Source organism: Myxine glutinosa, chromosome 9, assembly GCF_964187855.1.
Source record: "Myxine glutinosa chromosome 9, kmMyxGlut1.1, whole genome shotgun sequence".
Taxonomy (NCBI): Eukaryota; Metazoa; Chordata; class Myxini; order Myxiniformes; family Myxinidae; genus Myxine; species Myxine glutinosa.
The window spans coordinates 51,178,377-51,188,312 of record NC_136269.1 but is presented as its reverse complement, the minus strand read 5'-3'; the positions used below and the strand labels follow the sequence as shown (position 1 = coordinate 51,188,312).

The 9,936-nt window shown below is 50.4% G+C and overlaps 1 protein-coding gene across 1 annotated transcript in view; it reads left to right on the top strand.

The window, feature by feature from the left end:
* The first annotated feature begins 384 nt into the window (after positions 1-384).
* LOC137435400 (myosin light chain kinase 3-like) overlaps positions 385-9,936 on the top strand; it is a 204,733-nt gene continuing 195,181 nt past the window's right edge. Inside the window, exon 1 of the mRNA XM_068129163.2 lies at positions 385-590. The gene's annotated coding sequence lies outside the window, so the exon portion shown is untranslated. The remainder of the gene's footprint in view (positions 591-9,936) is intronic.

Below are 9,936 nucleotides of genomic sequence, written 5' to 3'. Positions count from 1 at the left end.
TCATCTTTGTGAGGATGAAATTAGTGAAGGTGTGAAGGTAGATCATTCGGTAAAAGTAAAAATCGGTAAACGTTTCTTTTTGGAGGAACTATTAATATATTTAACTGGCTTAACTATTAAATATCAATTTAGTGACTATAATCTAATATATCATCTTCCAGGGCTGTTAAGGGGTCTCAAACCATGTTCTACTCTGTAAATCGGAGTGCTTCCCGGACAGTGTGATGGGGGTGACATCGAGTTCCTCGTCGCCACTAGATGGAGGGTGTTGTTCTTCTTTCGTATGCAGCACAAGGCTGCTGGGTGGCATCGTTGGCTGGGGGTGTAGCTGTGCCACTGATGCAATGCCCTCTGCTGGTTAGGGCAGGAATTTGGAATTTGGCCATGGAGGCGGCAATCGCTAACTTACCCTTCGTGAAGGACATCATGGGACCTTTAACATCCACCAGCTAATGTCGGCAGAGAGGATGCCTGTTTAACGTCCATCTGAGGGATGGCACATACATTGATGAATCGGCCATGACTGTGAGACACCAGGATGACAGTTTATAGCTGGACCGAAATTCAAACCCAGCCCAGACAGTTCAGAGGTAAGTGTGGGTATCTCTAGGCCATCCTGCCAGCCCAGGGAAGGTGTTAATTCCTCCGAACAGCTGTTTGTCAAAGCGTGAAAGGCTTAGATTTGTTGAAAGCTCTGGGGTAGTAATCGACGGAAGGCTTTAGGACAGAGACTGGTTGGAGGCCTCGAGTGGAAGTTGGTTGGAGGCCATGGGATGGGGATTGTGAAAAGCCTGCTCTTACTCCATGATTTAAAGAGATGGGGAAGGGGGATTGGGAAGGCAGAAAGGGGTAGGGAGGAAGAAGCCAAAAGAGACAGGTGGCTGTTTTTCCGTAGTGGTGCCTTTCTCTTTATCAGTGTGGTTAAATCCTCATGTTACAGACCGTACATTCTCCAGCCACCGTCCCTTCAGTCCACTATCCTATACCCCGCTGCCTTTTCCTGTGGTTTTCTTATCCTCCTTAGCACATGTAGCCTGCTCTGGTTACAGGCTGCCTGATGCTGGCTTAAACTTTAAACCACTGCCTGGGTCTCATCAATGGTCGTGTGAATGATTGCTTATGCGGGGTGGCGAGGCGGAGTAGGAGATACGTTGATTTCTTGTTTTATTGCAAGTGAATGGTTTTCTGTGTCATGTCCTTGTGCAATTATTTATTCTGGAAGGAATGGAGTTTCACATACCTCATGTTTCCATCATTTTGTCAAGTCAACAATTTCATTTGTTTGGGATCCCTAGAGGGTTAAAATAATGTATGTTTGGAGTCCCTGAATGGTTAAAATAATGTATGTTTGGGGTACCTGGAGGGTTAAAATAATGTATGTTTGGGGTCCCTGGAGGATTAAATTATTGTATTTTGGGGTTCCTGGAGGGTTAAATTATTGTATGTTTGGGGTCCCTGGAGGGTTAAATTATTGTATGTTTGGGGTCCCTGGAGGGTTAAATTATTGTATGTTTGGGGTCCCTCAACAACAACAACAACAGGCATTTTAAGGCCATTTTCCCTGCAAGAGCGGGGGTTAGCCTTGCGGTCCCCATGACAATCTTCTCCATTTTGCCCTATTTTCTGCATCTCCTCTTGTTAACCCCCTTGCCCCCATTTCTTCTTCGACCATCTTCAGCCAAGTCTTTCTCGGTCTTCTCCGTCCTCTACTTCCTTCGACATTCATTTCCATCACTGTTCTCCACCAGTCACTTTCATCCTTCCTCAACACATGACCAAACCATCTCAACCTGTTCCTCTTCACAGCATCCATCACAGGCTCTATTCCCATCATCTTTCACAATTCATCATTTGTCTTCCTCTCTCTCAACGATACTCCACACATCCACCGAACCATTCACATTTCCACCCTTTCCAGCCTTCGTTGCTACTCTATGTTCATTACCCATGTCTCGCTCCCATAAATCATAACACTTCTCACACATGCAGCATACACCTTTCCCTTCAGCTTCAACGACACTCCCATCCTCGTCAGCACGCCACTCAGTTCCCGAAACTTCTTCCAGGCACATCTCACTCAAGCAACCGTTGCCGAGTCTGATCCACCTTCTCCATTCAGCATGTCTCCTAGGTAACAAAATGTTTTCACACCTTCCAGCTTCACGCCGTCTCCAAGATCCAACTCAACATTTCCTCCATCTGCAGCTCCCTCTGTGCACACCTTACACTTGAATGTAGCTGCCACACTGGTTAATGACCCTCTCAGACCACTTAATTTTTGATGAACCCACTCAGCGCACATTGTACATTGAATGGAGTTCACTCCGACACCCTTCCTGCACACAGCACACGGCCACTTCCCAGTTCTTTCCACCTCACCACATGCTTTACCACTTGCCATCACCTTCGTTTTTCCGATATTCACCTTCAGACCTTTTGTTTCCATACATTCCTTCCACTTGTTCATCTTCTCCTTCAGTCCATCCATACTTTCTGCAATCAACACAAGATCATCTGCATACAACAACTCCCACGGTAAACCCTCCTTTACGTTCCGAGCCAGCACCTCCATCACAGCTACAAATAGTAGTGGACTTAGTACCGACCCCTGATGCACTCCCACCTTCACCTCAAACTCACCACTGTTCCCGTCCTTCGTCCTTACAGCTGTGCGCGCTCCTTTGTACATTGCCATCACTACTGTGATCATCCATTCCTCCACTCCTAAAGAGAGAGGGTCCTTCGAGGGTTAAAATAATGTATGTTTGGGGTCCCTGTAGGGTTACATTATTGTATTGTTACGGATCTCTACGTCGGCCCTTTTTCCCCTTAGGAAGGAGGGGGATTAATCCCCTTGTGTGCGACTGACCGACGTGAGTCCTGAAGTCCCAACGCTCCTTCCGGTTGGGAGCAGCCAGGGTATTTGGTCTACGAAAAGTCCCAAGGACCTGAGTGCCACTCCGGACCGCGAAGCAGGGGAGGGACTCCCGCTCGAACCCCGGTTTTAGATGGTCTAGTTGCCGAGCGGTTTTTAGCAACCCGAAGTTCGAGTCATTAGCATTCACTAACCCGATTCCGAAACGTTGGCCAAAATCGCGCCACAGGTGTTCAATGTGGAAACCTTGAAGACGAACGGATGTGAAGAAGAAGACGGCAAAAGTAGGAAGAACAAATATGATTTATTACTAACTATTATGTACAAGACCAAAAGTAACCAAGGAGAAGGAAAGATACGAAAATAAAGACAGAAAGATGGAAGGACCAGAAGACAGTGCAATTTCTAGCTTATACAGACTTACTTATACCCCAGGACAACATAAAAGACGGACGACAATCAGACTTACACGGGGGGATGATGATAGGGAGGAATGGCACGAATGGCTGGAAGGGGAAGAAGGTTCAGGTTGGAGCTTGCTCCCGCACGGGACGTCGGGCTCGACCTCTACGGCCACCGATCCCACAGCAATCGGTTCCCGCGTAGCAGCGGGTCGAAGCTGCGTGTCACAGGGGGGGGAGGGGGGGGGGCTGGACTACGGAGGTCTCGAAGCTGCGGTTTGTCCCTCAACGCTGCCGCTCCTCCTCCACTGGGCTCAACTCCACTCTTGGTGGACTGCTTTTGGTGAACTCTTACGCGCTTTTTAGCTGCTCGTGGGGGCTTCCTCGGTCATCTGCTTAAGCAGTCCCTCCCAACTTCCTTTTATAAGGCGCGTGGTGATCAAGCCGCCGGCCTTTTAGAAACGCCCATCGGTGAGCTCACCTCGGCCTGGATTGGTCGCGAGGGCTCATCGATCCCGCCCCCTTGATGAGGCGTTGGCAAAGCCACGCCTTGTTCCTGACACTTGGTTGACTCCTCCCACCTTCTTCTCCGAGTTGGAGCACATGGCAATGGCGGCGAATGCAGTTGGCAATAGAGGCTTTGAGGGAATGAAAGGGAATCTATCTTATTTCAATTCGGTGCAATGCAGAGTCAATTAATGGGAGACACAGCCTTAAACTAATACACATAATAAGGAAATAACTATTTAGAAGGGTATATGGTGGCCTGCATGTACGTATATGGACTAAGAGGACGACCTTTGACCTTTACACACAAACCGGAGATATTTACAAGGAATCATGACACTACTTAGAGGGTGATTTACACAAAAAAAAAACAGGATTCTCACATCCGCAACACTGCACCCTCATCCTCCAGGCACGGACTCGGGCCTATAAAACTTTAACTTAGTGTGACACGTAGGTGTAGTTCCCTCTACATTTATCCTGACCCTGAGTGTGACAGTTTTAAAACACAAATAAGTATGTCCCTCTGCTGCATTGCACCCTGCCTAACAGATTTACGCCCACAGCTAACCGAAGTACGGAATTTTCTTCAAACTAAACATGAACGGTGGGGAGCATTATTTACAAGTGACGCTACTTGGACTATTTACAAAACGCAACCCAGGACATGCGATAGTTCTTTTGGGGGGGGGGTGGGGGGGAGACAGCCTGCGCTGCATCGACGCACCAGCACCAACAAAGAGCACCATAAACGCACCTGAGTGCACAGTCACCACAGTTCATAATAAAAATAAACAAACCCCTGTTGGTGTCTTGTTCTTCGGCTCCCTCTGCTGGCCAATGTTCTTCTTGATGTTGTCAACTTCGTGTTTTGCTGGCGGCCTATTTGGACATAATAAAAAGCACAAAACATGCCCACTTTTTATTTATGGCCCACAGGGGCCGACTAGGGGTGGTTCACCTGTGTGGCATAGGTGCCACGTCACCGAGGTCCGCAAGCAAGATCCTGGGCCATCGTGGCCAGTTCCAGCAGAGGCGCCATGCCCCAACCCATGGGGTCCATGAGTGGTGCTCAGCCACGTGGTCCATAAGTGGTGCATCGATGCAAGCAGCTGGTTGCGGGGGGTTCGGGCACACAATGGCGGACTCCCGCACGCTCACCTTAGTGCCCAGAGAGTACGATCCATGGGTCGGGGAAGGAAGACAGAGAGGGCAGGTTAGCGAGGGGTAAGGTCACAAGGGTACACATCAATAAAGGCAATGCAAGGTGAGGTGCGTCTGGAGACCGAGCGGAGAAAAGCTCGTCCCTACCGTACGTCACCCCCCCTGTTACCTACTCTACCCTTGCCCTCACCCCATATTTACAAAAACTACACATTTACAAATCCGTCACGACGTCTCGTCCTCCCCATATTTCCCCTATACCAAATTCGTCACCACAATCCCTCTAATCCAAAATTTGCCATCATCAATCCTCATAAGGAGGGAGAGATGGAACATCAGTACAATGTCACACCCACGTCATGATGCGTCTCACAATCCAAAACATTTGCACACAAAAAAAAAAACAAGAACATGGCATGGTGTGGTGTTCTGTCACCTCAGGTGACTGGATGTAGATGGTGCGAGGAGATTCTTAATCCTAACTACTTCCTAAATGACATTAACACACTTTACACTACCCGGGGTCTTTCCCTGCCAATCCATTGGCCATCTTACACTCTATGCGGTTTTAAGAACCAATTTCCCATTGACCAAACTGTGGTGCTTCATCAATTTGGGGTCTCACTCCCCCGATTCAACTCACTGTGCCTTTGCACAATTTCAGGACTGGGTCGTGTGGCTCTCCCAGCAGGTCTACCCACCTGCACACCTCCACCACTGCAGTTGCCTCCGAGCTTAGCTGCTCCTTACCCGAACCTATCTACCTGGGGAAGGCCCTCTGGCGCTCTCCCCACTCAGTGCCCTCTGGCACTGGGCTACCCGGGTCCGTCCTCCGGATCCTTGGGCCCCATCCACAACAACTCTTCCGGCTCCCAGAGCCCACCTGCGGCCTCACCTAGCCGACATCCTAACAGTGGCGGAGTGCCCATTTAACTACACACACTAACAGGCCACACGCCCAGCCATTTCCACGTCACTAATGCACCCATCCAAACACCATTCTTCCACCACGCACCACAGATGCCAATATCCAACCACAATTTACCTACTCCCTCTACCTAACTCTTAAACTACCCTCCCCGGGTATTCGTGATGGGGTCCATCCTCCCCATACACTCCCTTCGCACCAACCACTCCACTCCACATTTTCCACCATACTCACTCCACACCATCCATTCCATACTCCATATATTCCATACTCCATGTATTCCACACAACCATTCTCCATACACCTGTATTTGCACACCTGTGCAATCACTCCTACACCTGGTGCTTCCTGCACCCTCCTTCCTCCAGGACCATTTGCTCAACACAACACTCAATCACCATTACTCAGTCATACACTGCTCCATACACCTGTTCACTTGCACACCTGTGCAATCACACCTGGTGCCACTTGCACCCTCCTTCCCCCCAGGCTTCTTCAATCATTCCATACAATGCACAACCACAATTGTTCCTCATGCACTGCTCCATACACTTTCACGCTCAATACAACTCACAATCACAATTATTCCTCATACGCTGCTTCATACACTTTCGATTCTCAAACACACGGCATCATCTGATCTACCTGGTGCCCTGCTAAAACTCGCGCTTCCCCGTCTTCCCTTTAAACTAAGCACATCCCACGTCGTTATCATCCATTCTAACCTCTCTATGTCCCCGACTACCTGTCCAAAGTCGCTACTTACCTCTACCGTTACCTATGGTCATCTCTAGGTCCCTAATCCATTATCCCAACCCTCCCTCGGCGAGCTTACACTGCCATCAACCCCATAGCTAGTGCTCATGTGCCCCCGTGGTGAGGGATGGCAGAGTTGCCATCCCTCCACATCGAGCATCTTCTACTATTAATTTTGCTCATCAAATTCCAACCAATCAAAAATTTTCCAATCACAAATTCCCTATCCCTACCAAATGTCCTTTAACTTGAGCCTCGGTGCGTCGTTACCTTCGCAAAGCTCGGCTTCGGGAAGCCGAGCAATGCATGCGGGTGGTTTGTTGCCGGCGGTTGGGTCCGTCCGGCATTCGGTGCAGGGAAGGAGGTTTACTCGGGCCGAGATTCCACGCACCATCTTGGCACGGAACCGTCCGATGCCCCAATCTCGGCCGGCTGGAACGCTGCAACCACAAGGGGTCATCGTGTTGACCCTTCCTAGGTGTCCTCGTACCGGGCCGCCCGCTCCGCTCAGCGGAGCACGGACGCGACCGTGCAGAGCGAGGCCCGGCGTGGATCCCGCACGGCGGTTCTTTCGAAACAGCCGTGGTTACAATCCCCGCTGGTTCCCGCTGCACACAAAGCCTGGCACAAACCGAGGGCTCGCTTCGGCTAAAAGTCGATCTAACCGCTATCCCGTTTAGCGTCGATGCTTCACTTGCATACTCACACCACGCGTTCCGTTCCTTGCTCACACATCCAGCTGCCTCCATACTGTCCGTCATTGCACCTTCTCTTACACCCCCCCCAGGTACACTCGTAGACTTCGTCACACACCTGACCACGCACACCTTGGCACACACTCGTCGTTCGTACACCTTACCAACACACCTCTTCGTGCCCACTCCTCGGTCACATCCTCTGTGACAACCACGGGTGTGCACTCACCTGCACACCCAATCACGTTCTTCACTACCAACTCAAGTGTGCATTCCCACACACGCTCGACCATTCCAGGTGTGCATCCTTCCATTCCAGGTGTACATCCTCTCTCACCTGCAACAACCAACTCGTGCTCCGTGTCACTCTCACTACTCTCACCACCACAGTCGGTCGCGCATTCACCCTTACTCTCGACAGCGCACTCTGTAATCATGCACCCGTCTGTTACACCCCTTTCTCGTGCATCCTCTTGTGCACACTCTCCTGTTACGTCCTCCGTAACACTCACCACAGGTGTGCACTCTTTCGTTACATCCCCTGTAACACTCCCCATCACGCGCTTCCATGTGCCCCCCCGCACCTGCGCCACGACCAACTCACTCTTGACAGCACACTCACTCCTTGGTGCGCACTTTTTCCTCACACACCCCATAGTCGGGCATCTTCGCAGACCTCCTCCTTCACACTCTGTACCTGTCGCACACTTTACCAGCGGCCTCTCACGAACACCCGGGTCTACACCAACACCCAAGCCGACTGAATCTCCCCTCACACCATATATATTTCCGAGTATATCGCCACTCACCTCGGCACCTCGTCTCCGCTCCTCCTCCGCCACCTGCAAACTCTTTATTTGGTAGTAAGCACATCATCATGATTTGAGCACAGACCTTGTACATATTCCATCACCTCCTCCTTTATCTCCCTCTTAGTTTCCCTCCGTCTCTTCTTAATTTCACTCACCCCCTCTTCCACATCCTCTAATTTTTGCTTCACCTCTTTCATCTCCCGGTGCGCCCCCTCAATTTCGTCCTCTAAGGCCACCTTGATCGTTTATATGTGCGTCCTCACCTCCCGTTCTTTCGTCTCCATTGCCTCTGTCACCTCGTCCAACCTCTTTGTCAACCCCTCATGTACCATCTGACATTCCCTCTTCGTCGCTACCAGTTCCTTTTTTATTCCTTTCTGTGTCGCCTTTAACCCCCCGATTATCGCAGTGTTCTTTTCCACTTGCTCCACTAATTCCTTCTGTCCCACCGTCAGCTGTTCTACTCCCCTCGTCAGATCCTCTATGCCCCCCTGTAACCTAGCCGTACTATTTCTCACCTCTTTCTCCATACGCTCCTCTCCTCGCTTTACCTCCTCACGTACCCCCGCGACCTCCTTGCCCACACCTCGTCTGATCTCCTCCCCCATTTCTCCCATCTCTTTGGTAGATGCTGCCCTCATCTGTTCCAAATCATTCCTCTGGGCATCCAATTTGGTTTCTAACCCGATTTTCACCTCCTCTATCTGATCTCCCATTTGTTTAATTTCCCGGGCTGATTGCTCCCCTATTTCCCTAAATTTGCCTTCCATTGTGTTTTCTAACACCCCTAACACATTCTTCACCCCTTCCATCTGGTTCTCCTGGGCAGCCATTCTATTTTCCAACCCCGTTAACCCCTCCTTCATTTCCCCCATTTGATTACCCATGTCCTCCAGTTGGCCCCCCAATTTACCTTCGAGCCCCCCGATTTGGCTTTCTAATCCCCCAAATTTGTTGTCTAAACCCTCAAATTTATTGTCTAGCCATTCACTGGTACCCCTTGCTTCGTCCCTCATTGCTCCCATTTGGCCTCCCAATCGCTCACTATCAGCCCTCAATCCCACAAGTTGGTTTCCCATTTCCATTTGGATGACTGCCCGCAGCTGCGCCATGAGGGCTTGCATGTCTATCCCTCCCACCTGCGCCGCGGGCGCGGCTACCGCGGTCACGTGCGAGGCGCCATTTTGTGAGCCTGAAACCTCGTGCGCGAGGGCACCATCTTGTGCGCTTGAACCCTCCGCAACCACATCTTCATTGCTCGCCTCCTCCATTATTGCTCCCACCTCCTCCCTGGGGTACTGGGTTGATTCTAACCCTTCCTCTAATTCACCCACCAGCATCGATCGCCTTGACTATCCATGGCACGATTTTAAATTTAGGATATTATAAATAATATTTTTATACCACTCGTCATTTGAGTGCGCTAATCACACTTCAGGTCCGAATCTCGCTCCTGACACCAATTGTTACGGATCTCTACGTCGGCCCTTTTTCCCCTTAAGAAGGGGGTATTAATCCCCCTGTGTGCGACCAACCGACGTGAGTCCTGAAGTCCCAACGCTCCTTCCAGTCGGGAGCAGCCAGGGTATTTGGTCTACGAAAAGTCCCAAGGACCTGAGTACCACTCCTGACCGCGAAGCAGGGGAGGGAATCCCGCTCGAACCCCGGTTTTAGATGGTCTAGTTGCCGAGCGGTTTTTAGCAACCCGAAGTTCGAGTCATTAGCATTCACGAACCCGATTCCGAAACGTTGGCCAAAATCGTGCCACAGGTGTTCAATGTGGAAACCTCGAAGACGA